This window comes from Manacus candei, unplaced genomic scaffold (assembly GCF_025592945.1).
Source record: "Manacus candei isolate 608988 ecotype Guabito, Panama unplaced genomic scaffold, ASM2559294v1 h1tg000014l, whole genome shotgun sequence".
Classification (NCBI taxonomy): Eukaryota; Metazoa; Chordata; class Aves; order Passeriformes; family Pipridae; genus Manacus; species Manacus candei.
The window spans coordinates 26,032,089-26,044,576 of NW_026138062.1; the positions used below are offsets into that span (position 1 = coordinate 26,032,089).

A 12,488-nucleotide genomic window follows, 5' to 3' on the forward strand; every position below is an offset into this window, starting at 1 on the left:
TTTCTCTGTAAATATGAGAATCTTAAAACACTCAGGCTAACATGTTGTTCTGTAAACAGTTTAATAATTTTCACTGTTTTTATAGACAGACATAATAGGATGGCAAGCAACCACAAACAGAAATTTAGGAAACAAGTCATGACAAGTTTTGACAGGAAAAAGCAGTACTGTCTTGTTTCTTTAATGAAACTTTCGAGTTTTTTTAGGTACTTAAGAGAAAATGTAGTTTGTATACAGCAGACACAGTTGCTTTTAAGATGGGGGATTACTTACAGTATGGGAAATGTCTAACCTGAAGGGTTGCAAGCACTTCAGTGGCAAGTCTTTAGAATTTAAAATTAACTTTGAAAAGGATATAGAATGGAAAGGAAACAAAAGCAATGTATTTCAATGGGTTTAATGCAGATTATTTTGTGGGCGTAGGTAGGATTAGTCACCTGCATATCATATGAGATATGCATGAGAAGCAGTTCTGCAGAAGAATATTTGGACGGTTCTTTTTTTATATTTTGTTTTATCCCATACAGAGTATGATGCAGTGTCATGCTGTTGAAAGGGGTATAGAAAGCAGCTGTTCTGGTTGTTAATTATGGTGTTTGTAAGATACCTGAAAAGGTTCTTTCACCTTGGTCACTGCTGTAAGGCATTAGCTGGAGTTAGTGTCCAGTTTGGGTATAGTACTGCATGAAAGAGGGGAAGACAGAAAAAAAGTCTAAGTAGAGAAATAATCTGACTGTAATACTTGAAGGGCAGTAATGATTGAGGTGTGGCCAAGGAATGTACATCTGATTTCTGCACCTATTTCTACATTTTCATCTACAAATTTTGGCGGATTTATTTTGCTTGTATGATTAATGTGTGTCCAATACTGAAAATAAAAAATTGAGTAGGTAAATTACCGTGACTTAAAGGCTACAACATAAATCCTGTGCATATGAGTGTAATAATACTGCAGTGTCATGGAGAATGGTGTACTTTCAAGGGAATGTTTTTTTATTGTGGATTTTTTCTCTGAGAATATTGTGAACAACCCATCTGAAAACTGTCATGTCATATCTTGATTGTAAAGCCCTGCTATCTTACATGCCTTCTTGCATATAAGATCATCTTACTTTTTTTTCTGCAGTCCTTCAGTTTAATAATAAGAACTGTTTGGATCTGTGGGGAAGAGGAAGATAGAGAAGGGAAAGAAATAGAAATGAACCCTTCTGCCATTAAAAGTGCTGTGTATGTTTATTTAGATAAATGAGGAAAGGCATCATCCTCATGAGGTAATTAAAAATGTTGAAAAATAATGGCTTTACTTACGTTGTCACTACTTGAAGACAAAATGAACAAAACAGAGGCAGGCTAGAAAGGACAGCATTTACAGAGATCCTTGCCTTTGTAGCTGTTATAGGAAAGATGAAATCTCAAAACATAAAATTAGATTTTGCAGAAGTTTTTAGTCGGTGTTGATGATAAACTCAATTACTTTGCCTTTATTAGCTTTGAGGTTTAGAACACTGAAACAAAAATGTTGATTTTGATGATTAGGAAGTATTTCTAAAAACAATTTATGGACTTCAGCAGCAACAAATACTTTAATGATTATTTTATGAGGAGAAAAAAAATGGTTGTGTTTATGTGTCTGCCTTTCCTTTATCTGAATTTTGATTTGGTTAATGGAATTTACTTTTTCCAGCCATACTTTGTGTTTCAAATTTTTAAATGTTTTCTTTTGTTTTGGCAGAGAACTAGTTGTCTGATGGCAGACTTGACTTTTCTGTGCAGTGGAATGCCAGAAGCACAGCCTCACTTTGTACCTTCTAATAATAATTTAACATAAGCACTATAATTGTTGTATTTACCTTCATTTTATAATCTGGAAAAATGTAGTTATAAATTACATGAATTTAGAAGGCAAACATCAGTTTGAGCGCACAAGAAAAAGAGAATCAGCACTAATTACATTAAAAAAATAAATAACCAAGGTGGTTCTGGAACTACAAATTGACAAATCTGTGCTTATGAAGATGCAACCTAGAATTTGTCAGCAAAATAACAACTTAAAATTCGTATGGTTTTATGCCAAATCAAGAGGGGATATTTGGTAATTTTTATGTCTTCAGGGTACTGCTGGTAAAACTTAATTACTCAGTAGCCTTACTGTCATCTTTCTCTGCATCCTAATTCTAATCTTGCCCTTTTTTTGTGCTGCCTTAAATAAGAGAATGGTTTCTGTGGGTGAAGGACTTGTGTCTGGTCAAGTTTTTCAGTGCTGACATCCAGTTAGAGACATCGGAGATGGTTATGGTCTAGGTACTGTGAGCCATCAAACTTCAGGCTTCTATCATGTAGTCAGCTAAATAGTAGTGGGATCTTAGCTTTGGATGGTTGATAGTGTTGGTAGACTGGAATGAATTGTTGTGTTCCTGCCAGGTATTGACCAAAGTGACCTTAAAAGATCCAACCAAATAAAATTTCTAAATATCAATTGCAAAATCATGTTTGGATTCTTAAAAGTGGCTTAGAACTTGTAGTTGTGACTGCTTTGGGGGAGAGGGGAAGAATTAATATTGGTAACACAAAGAGTCCATTGCCTACGTATATCTATGTGGTAGTTTCTTACACGTCTGTTTCAGTATTGGAGGCATTACTGATTCTCAACTACTTCCCAATTCATTAGTTGATCAAAATATGTACTAAGTTGCTGTACAGTTAAATTACCACTTCATTAGTTGTGTTGTAAATGCTGAGAGCTGGTCTTAGTTAATTCTTGTCTGGCTTTTTATAAAAAGCAGAGGATTGTAATCTGTCACATAATCAGCTTGATTACACAGAGGCCACATCAACTGTTTGCTCTGTCTTATAAGTGTTAGTAGTGGAAGTCTGCGTTAAAAATTAAACAACTTGAAATTTTCAGCTTTTATAACCAAAAGTTGAGTAAAGCAACGCTGTTGCTTAGTAATTTTGATTTGGTTTGCTTTGTTTTGTAATATTGTGTCTTGTTTTCAAAACAGATACTAGTATTCTTAGTGATTTGGACTGCTACTGAACCATGAGTTAGTGTCTCGAAAATAACTTCACAACTGCGTATTTTTTATTAATGATAACTTAAGTTAGAGCTCAGGACTGTGCACGTTGTGTGAGGGTTGTTTTCTTCTCATTGTGCAGTGCTTTGTGTTTATTAATGTTGAAATTCACCTGGCGTCATATCCTACTACCACAGAGAAAAATGAGCTATAGATTTTGGTGTCATCTAGAACTATATAATCATCACCAATTACCACCTTGCTGTCCAGTCCTTTGCCTTAAAATTTGTGATATGCAGTGCAAACCTATATCCAGTGATAATTAATCCATTAGAAGAGAGACCATTGTGTTTATACCCTTCTTTCATGTTTTAGTATGTGAGAAAGGATTCTTCTTTCTTCTTGTGCCTTAACAATTCTGTTTCTTTAAGAACCTATAATGAGGGATCTTGCCAAAGCTATTTTCTTTATCTTTCAGAGAAGTCTAATAGCTGTGGGTGGGACATCTTCTGTCTGCCAGAAGTATCATCTTCACCCTAGAGCTCCCAGGGTTCTCATGAGGCTACAAATTCTAGTCTCTGTTATAGCTTATATGAGTTTGCTCATAAGGGTCTATATAACTCCTAGGATTTCATGTGATTACTTGTTTTAAAAATATCGTGTGATGTTTTATTGTTTTCCATTCTTCTGGTAGAGGTGTTCATTTAAAACATGTTGGCAGTTCTGGATTTTGACTCTTGTACTGAATACTTGCTTATCCCAGTGGGTTTTGTTGTCACTACCTTTTCTATTGTAATATGAGTTTGAGAAACTTGCTTAGATTTGTATTCAAACAAGAACTTTAGTTTGGAAACCCCCTGAATGTCTGCTGTAGAGATTTAGTTTAGAAATAATGAAAAAAAAAAAAACAAAAAAAAACAAAACCCAAACAAAAACCCCCCAACAAAACCCAAAGGAAACCAACTTACATAGTATAACATTTTTTTTTAATCGATCCTTTTACATCTCAGTATTTTGGCATTCTTTGTCACCTGTCAGGATTCTTCCATCTGTTTTGAAATGTCTTTATTATTAGCTTTTATCAAATTAATCCTCCAGAATATTTTCTTCAGTCTTTCTTTTGAATTCCTTTTTTTTGGTTGGTTGGTATCGTTACCCTCTCTTTTTCCTTTGAAAAAATGTTCATTATTTTTTTGATTTTAAATTCAAAATTCGCTGCCTCCTTACTGTTTTGTCTAAGCCATCAGTAATAATGTCTGTGGAGTAAAGTTCTCTGGGAAGTCACAAAAACATGAAACCGTGTTTATTTAATTATGAAATAATAATTCCTCACAGTTTGATTATAATTTTTTATTATATCTTAACTTTCTGATTTGTCCTGAGCTTTTGACCTTTCTTAAACTTGGTTACCAGCTCGTTCTCTCAAAGATTCTGTATATAACTACATGGCAAAGAGAGAGCTCAATACCTTTTTAATCTTCACAATAAAAGGATAGTATTTGGACACTGAAGCAGAATAGCATTCTCAGTTTGACTCAGACGTTCCTAACCTTACATACATGGTGGTGAAATAAGTGATTTCTGTGTCTGCTTTTCGATGTGATTGATGATTATTGTTGCATTATGGAACTTGGTTGGTTACTTCCAGTGGAGAAAGTTATGCTTTGTGTCTCCCGGGTCAATGCAGGACTGAAGAAGTAGAAATACAGTCATGAGTGAGATGAGCAAAAGTTCCTTCTAGACTGATGCTAAGCAGTGTTTTATTTGGCAGAAAATTCTGTTTGCTTTCATCCTTTCAATCTACTTCATTCCCTACTTCCTAACAAGTGCTTCAAATTTTGCCATCTTTAATATGAAAAATTTATACTTAGATAATTTTTGAATGTAAACCACCTGTCATTTATTTTATTAGTATTTATCAGTAGTTTTTGCAATTGTTTTAAAATTTAAAAATTAATGGCTGTTTACTTATGTAAGCCTTGAGGGTAATTACTTTTACATACACTCAGTGCTGCTAATGCAATTTAAAACTTTATCATAAATAAGACCATAAAAGTGTAGATGTACAGTTTTTTAAAACCTACCACCTGCAGATCTGACATCTTAATTTGTAGCTTTTATCCCATCCTTCAGTGATTTCTCACCCTGTTTAGAGATGCCAGTGAAGAGCTGAACATTACATCACTCAATGAATTTGAGTTTTTCGAGCTTTTTGAAAGCATAAGGAAGTAAGTTCAACAGCTGCACAGTCCTTTCAGAGAGTGCCCTGCCTAGGAATTTGTCAATTCAAGTGAGGCTTTTCCACATGTGTTTCTTCCTTTTCCACTCGTTGGCTTGGAAAAGAACAGTAGGTGTCCTGACACCAGCCTCTTGTAGAACTGTATGATCAGACAATCTCCAGTTTCTGGGATTTCTGACTCTGTTTCAGGGCTTTGCAAGTGATTATTTTGTGATCTTCTGTTGGGAACTGAAATTATAAAGGAAGGTTGGTTCTGGTTTTTAGTTTTTACGTAGTTTAGAGAAAGCATTTGGTGAATGAGCTATATTGCATTTTGGAAAGAGCAGATGGAGAGTGTGAGGTTTGTGATGGTGGCATTACTGGAGATGTGTAATTTGGCTGTAAAGGTGCTATAAGTTTTATGTTTGGTTCGAGAACAAAGTTTTTCCTGTTTTCTCTGTTTGGAAGTGCTCATGAAAGATGTGCTGCCAGTCTCATAGTTTTAAACCTTTTTGTGTTAAAAAAAAAAATTGCATTCCCAGCAGTAGGAATTTTATAGAAGAAAATAGACTTAAAAAGAGCACACATCACACTGTGTATCACACTATGGGAGGTGCTACTGTAAAGACCACACTAACAAAACTGTTAAAATGTGCCTTAAAATTCACGTTCTGTGTGCAAGAACTTGATGAAGAGTGTGCTGAAAACTTGCTTCTGATACTTAATGTAATTTTAGAGAGGCTGGAGAGGAAAAACCCCAATATAATACATGTTTCAGTAATTAAAAGGAGAAGTGTGGTGTGTGGGTCTAGGGAGGTGTGAGATAGAATCATGGACCGTCAGGCTAACCTAATAATAGACTTACAGTTCTCTTTGCATGTCAAATGTATGAAAGATTAATTCTAAAACTATCACTGTTTACTCAAGCTTTTGTATGAAAATGGTCCTTGTTTTTGGAAATGGATGAGAGGCTGGGTTGGTAAAGGCAACTAAAAAATCATGACAGAAATACAGACTTTGAAGCCCTTGAAGTATTGCAGGGGGTGCCGGGGTGTCCTCTGCCTCTGACCCCTCGCAGAAAGCTCCTTACCACCAAATCTTGTCTCAGGACCTACTGACCCAGGGATAGGGCAGCTCTCCTCTCCTGTAGTGTTGTAGGAGAGGGGGAAAACACTGATCGTTAGGGAGAGCAGTTCCCATCCAGGTCATTTGCCTCTATAGTGTTGGTCAGAGGGGAAGGAACTGACTCTGCAGCAATATCAGGTAGGCTGGACGGGGGAGCAGGAGATTCCTGGGGGACAGGCACAGTGGGTGGTTGTGTTGGGCCTCATCGCCAGCTGCCAGACTTGTGTTGCTTATGCAGTGAAATAATATTTGTAGTGTTTGGTATTGCGTGTGCTTAGGATTGCAGTGTTCCTAAGTTATTGGTCTTTATCCCATTTGTGATGAAGTGGTCTTTATCCCATTTGTAATGCAAGTTTCAGGTAGAAGTAACCCAGGAAGAAGCTAATGCACTGATCTTGTTTAAGACAGTGCACTTTTAGGTTTTGTTTTCTTTTTGTTTTTTTCTTTTCCTTTTCCTTGGCTCCAAGTGTTAGCTGTGCTTTTCTTAGGTCACGATTTTACTAATAAAATAGATTTTACTGCTAGATAATTAACTAGTTTTGCTTCCTCACATTTAAAAAAAGAGGGGGGGGCAGCAATGAGAGTCATTCTGCTTTTATTATGTAATGTAAAAAAACCCTACCTTTTTTGTTTATTTTGTTCTAAAAATACATTAGCTTTCTTAGCTCATGTTTTCATTGAAAGTCAAGTGTCACAGGCATCTGAGAGAGGATTAGGCCTTAAATTTTGTCAGCTAAACATCTGAGGACATGAGTTTGAGAATGCATATTTTATGAGTTCCCCTCTGGGGTTTCAGCTTGACCTGGGTTGAAGGCTGCACTTAAGTAAGTGGTGGGCTCCCAGGAGTGAAAAGTTAGGTAGCTGGGGATGCAAGTTTAACTGCCTGGGGAACTGAGGTGATGTGGCTGTGCACCAGTTTTAGAAATGTCAGTAATATTTTAAAAGTAGACTTGTACCGTGGTGTCTGTTCATTTAAAAGCGTACCTAGTTGTAACCAAAATTCTGTATTTCTCGGTATGCTTTCTGGATGGTTCAGGTAGGTTCTTGCTAGCATAAGTCCACTTAAAACTTAGTGGGTTTTTAACACTGATATAATACAGCAAGTTCTGTTATTTTAATATTTTGCTTTTGCATCTTCAAGGAGTAAAATTGGGAAACAGTTTAAATTAAGTTCCTGTAAGGCAATTATAAGACTAGTTTGATCATACTAGAAAGAATGGCTATGGATGGTTCACTGTCAAAATCCGAGGCTACATGAAAACGTGTTCTAGGTCATGTTTGATTTGATACTGTGATTAAACACCTGGATGATGGAGCATGAAGTGTTAAGCTCAAACACAAGATAAAACTCCTTAGAACTGCAAAGCTGTGAGTGCTCAGGTCGGAGTTCCAAGTGTTGTTAACAAATTGAAAAGTGATAGGAAAACAAAAATACAGTATATGGCAATAATCATCAGTGAAAGTACAAAATACAGAGGAAGATACACCAAATGTGCAAGGTAAGAACAAGATGTAGGAAGTAAGTCTTGAAATGCAATTGCAAAAAAAAAAAAAAGACATTTCTTTGTGTGAGAATATTAATAGTAAAATTGCCAAGAATATCACTTGAATCTACATTTGTCATTCCTTACAGACGTTTGCTGAGTGGATAAAGGAACAGTTGGCCCTAATTTTTGCCATTTAGTTCTTTAAATAAAAGCACAGAAGCTGAAGGGAAAAGCAGTGCCAGTTGCCTTCTCAGTGTTGTTATGCAGGTTAAAGGATATGGAAAAACCTTCTTGAAAATCTGATTTTCATATTTAGCATAATAATATCTTAAAATGGGGTTGTTTTTCCTTTTTAAACAACTCTAATGATAGCCTCTTAATAAAATTTGTAACATTGTGGTGTAATTTCTTTATACAACTGAAATTCAGCAAAACGTTTTGAAACCCTATTAAGAGAACTCCCAGGTTTTTAAAGTAGCTGGTACAGGAGATACGGTTCTTCTGTTATGGAACAATACTGACACCCAGTGGTGGTCTCGTACTAGTGCATTCTTTTAAGTTGCCCGATGCTGTATTGTTTGAATTGTTCTCTCTTATTGTGGTGTTACCAAGTATGAGAAATTTGAGAGCTTTTGGTGATTTTTTTTGCTTTCAAAACCTTACCTTTTTTATGACATGATTGTATAAATCTGCTTCTGTTGCGAAGTAATGGAATGAACACTCTGGTTTTTGCATATGCACATTGAAAATAGCTATATAAAATTTACTGTAGTACTCGCATGTTGTGTTGTGTGGCTGGCACTGAATCAGAAGTGGTAGTGCAGTTTATATTTGCTGCCAGTATCACAGTGATTCTCTGAAGAGTTGTGAATCTGAAATGCATACATTTTATAGAGCATATTTATTAATATTAATTTCCCTTATTTACTTCTTTCCTTAAAGAAAGCTTCTACTTAATAAAATGTTAATTCTAGAGATGATAGGAGAAAATTACAGAGGATTTATAGAAAAATTGTAATACGGGATAGAAAAAGGATGGAAGTTTAAAGGTTTGTGTTTGTGCATGAACTGTTAATTATAATTAGAGAAAACATGCTTTTCAAGAAAGCTGCTCATGAAAAATAACTTTAAGAAAGTTATTTACCTGGTGGATTTAATTATAGAATAAGGCTCTGATTTTAAACCTTTTCAAGTGTGTGTGTGTATACAGGTGCATGTTTGTCTGCAGATCAAGTGTTTGATCCAGCAGTGTAGAACAGACGAAAATGCATCTTCCTTTGATACCACTGGTTTCTTCAGTGTTTTAGGCAGAGATGGTAATAGAGTAGCAGTACAGAAGTCTGTCTGTTTAGGCCATGTCGGGTGTAATTTGTTCTTTATGAAGTAAAGCAGAACATAAAGCGAGATAAATAGAGGCACAGATGAGATTGGTACTACAGTTATATCCCTTAGCAGTGGGAAATACCGAAAAGGAGAATGTGCACACCTATAATGTGCAAAAATGATTTTTAAACTGATCTCATACTTGATATGAAGGAGCAGTGGGAAAACAGCTCTGCCTGTCACTCATGTAATATTTTTTTCTGTGTATTACAAAGGAAGAATTACTGGAATCTGTTTTTTGTAGAAGTTGAATGAGAACATTTTGACAGAAAAATTGTAGATTTGGATTTATATGTGAATGGTTAACACAGAAAGTGCTGATTCATTACTAATGGCTTTGTTTTAATGTTTCTTTTGAAGGTAAGAATGCAGGTACTTTCTAGGAGATGCTTTTCTGACAAAAGCTGTTGCTAAGAGGATTGTACTGCTACGTGTCTCACATGAGTGGAACTGGAGTGAGGGGGAGGACTAGCTGAGATATCCCTCAGGTTTCTGCAAGCATAATGCGAAGGAATTGCAGTAGAAACATTTATTTTTCTCTCTCTTCTGATTTTCTTTCTCTCGAGAATGCTCCACAAATAACCATCTCAACCACTTGTGGCAGCTTTATGCCCATTTGGTTGTAAACTGTGATTTTATTTCTTTTTTCTTTTAATTTGTATTAATGTTCCAAGGCTACAGAATCCCTGTGTGACTCATGCAGCACTGCTTACTAAAATTCCCTTGAAATCATTGCAATTCTCTTCATTACTTCAAAATGTAACTTTTAAGATTGTTTTAAAACGTGCATGAAAGAAGTCTAGTGAGCACTTTATTTCTTGAAAACTAAAGTTTCTTGCAGTGTATGTTAATCTAGTTACCAGTCCTCATAGTGGAGGATTCAGTGTGGTGGTGGGGTGTGTGTATGGTGGGGCTTTTTTTTTTTTTGGTGTTGAGTTTTTTTGTGGTGGTTTTTGTGGGGTTTTTTTGTGGTGGTTTTTTTTTTGGTGGTGGTTTTAAACTTTCTTAAAGAAATCTGTTTATTTATTTCCTCAAAAACATAAACATCTCTTTAATATTTAGTATTATCTGCATTGTATACCAAGGAAATAATTTATGTCATTGCTGTCGGCGTAAGATGTCAGTGGTCAGCCACTGGCTTGCCTTGGACTTTCTAGAAGAGCTTTGTGGAGCTTGGCTGCTGCTCACTCTATGCTGTCAGAGTTGTTCATTTGATCTTTTTTCTTGAAAGTAATTTTGGTGCTGATCTTTTGCATTTAAGTATTTTATGCTTTCATGTGATAAGCATCTTTAAAAACCAAACCAACCAACCTCAAACTATAAAATATTCCCCCTACATTAATGTTCACAGATTTTGCTTTTTTGAAAACTTTTAATAACTAAGTAAATCAGTTTTTTTGCTGAAGAGCTTTGATGTTTGCTTAAATCAAACTAACAGATGTCACCAACAGTATTTCATGATTGGTGCCTCAGTGAGGTTGGCAGAGATTTTGGTCAGGTGGGCAATGTTTTTGCTAAGTGTTATTGCTTAAGTTAGCACAAGTCAAAAACTACTGGTCTTCTCCAGTGAGTTTCTCTTTATCCTTGTGTCTCAGAAACTTTCCAAAGTAATGAGACAAACTAAACAGAAAATTTATATATAGATTTATATATAAGAAGTTATAAACTGAAAATTTTTTCTTGAGCAGAGTGGGATTTTGACAGCTGTGAGTCAGTCTTCATTTTGAGGTTAGAAAGTAAAACATGACTCAGCAGTGAATTTTGTAATAGCAGAATTTATCTTGTCCTATATAAAGTTTAATTCTAGGTCAGATTCTTGTCTATTCATTCTTTAAAAGCATTTTTATTTGCTGGAAAATGATAATGCTTATGTCAAAGTACTAGGCTAAGTAACTCTGTAAGAGAAGCACAGTTCTGCTAACTTCAGTAGAATGAAGAATGACTTCATTTACATTTGGAGCAGAAGAGGAGGAAATCTTCCACAACTTACCCAACAGTCTAAAACTCAGCTTATGGATTTTGTACTCCCCATAACCCCTGCTATTAAACTTATGCTCAGTTTTATGCTGAAGATGACAGAAGGTAAACATATAGAGTTTATGATATTGCTCTTTCTAGGAAGTCTGTTGGTGTAATTAAGCCACAGTTGAAGCCTCAAGAGCAGGATAGTGTCTGTTGGTTGTATCTGTTTCCTGGCACAGAGTGGGAATGCTGTTCTACTTTACCTTCTGACTCCAGCTAATGAGATCTGTTAATTCACAGTAGTTGGATAAATCTGCATAGATCCTAGTACTTGAGCTCAGAGTTGCTCAGCTGGGAAATCCTGTATTCCCATGCAAGCTACCAAGTCTCACCACTTTATTACTCTCAGGCATCTGCCTTTTATATAAAAAATAGAAGTGTTTCTTCTTATGCTTTTATAAATGCATTTTCTTGCCATTCAGTTCATCTGAGTTGTTTTTTTTTTTTCTTTTCTTTTTGGTGATGGTGGCTAGTGACTTGGGATTTGCTAGATACCAGTGTCCAATTTGACCAGTTATATCCCATCAAGTGTCTGGGTTACAGCACAACTGTGATCATTAATTAGCCTGGGAACACTGGGAAGACTTGAGGTGGTGATGTTAAAGTCACCTGGGCTAGAATCAAAAAGATCTGTAAAGTATACTTTCCTTCAAGTGTTTTGCCTTGTTTATGTTATTTTCTTTAAAAAGAAGTACTTCTTGAAGCACCCACGAATATTTATTTTTAGTATTTCCTAATGTATATTACTCTTTGTTTTTTAAATAATTCTTTTACTATTTGGGAAATGGTGTTTTCTTGGTAGGTAGTTATTTAAATGTTATTTGAGGAAGTACTGTGTTTCAGACTGAGTATCTAGCAAATATCAACTATTTAGTGGTTGCTGTGATGTTGTTAAATAAAATGAAGAGCTGTGCAGAGAAGGCAGGTTGCCAGCTACATAAAAATGAAAACTGGGACTGCAAATAGAATATATAAGGCTAAACGAACAACAAATGTCACAATTTCTGACCACTCAGGTTAAAATTATCCTTTTTTAAAGTGTTTTTTTTGGAGGTTAGAATAGGTCAGCCCTTTGAAATTGATTCAGGTAATCAATTCAGAAATTACTTAGTTTTCAGATGAAAAATTTATAGTTACAGAATTTTTGCAGAAAGATACTGATTCTGAACTACCACCATCAGGCTCACAAATAGCCTTTCCAAATGTGGTCGTGAAGGAGATTTGTATTTTTATTTCATC

General features: G+C 35.5%; 1 protein-coding gene across 1 annotated transcript in view; it reads left to right on the forward strand.

The window, feature by feature from the left end:
* The window catches only part of TDRD3 (tudor domain containing 3), a 96,649-nt gene that overhangs the window by 28,144 nt on the left and 56,017 nt on the right, over nucleotides 1-12,488 (forward strand). The gene's annotated exons all lie outside the window — the stretch shown is intronic.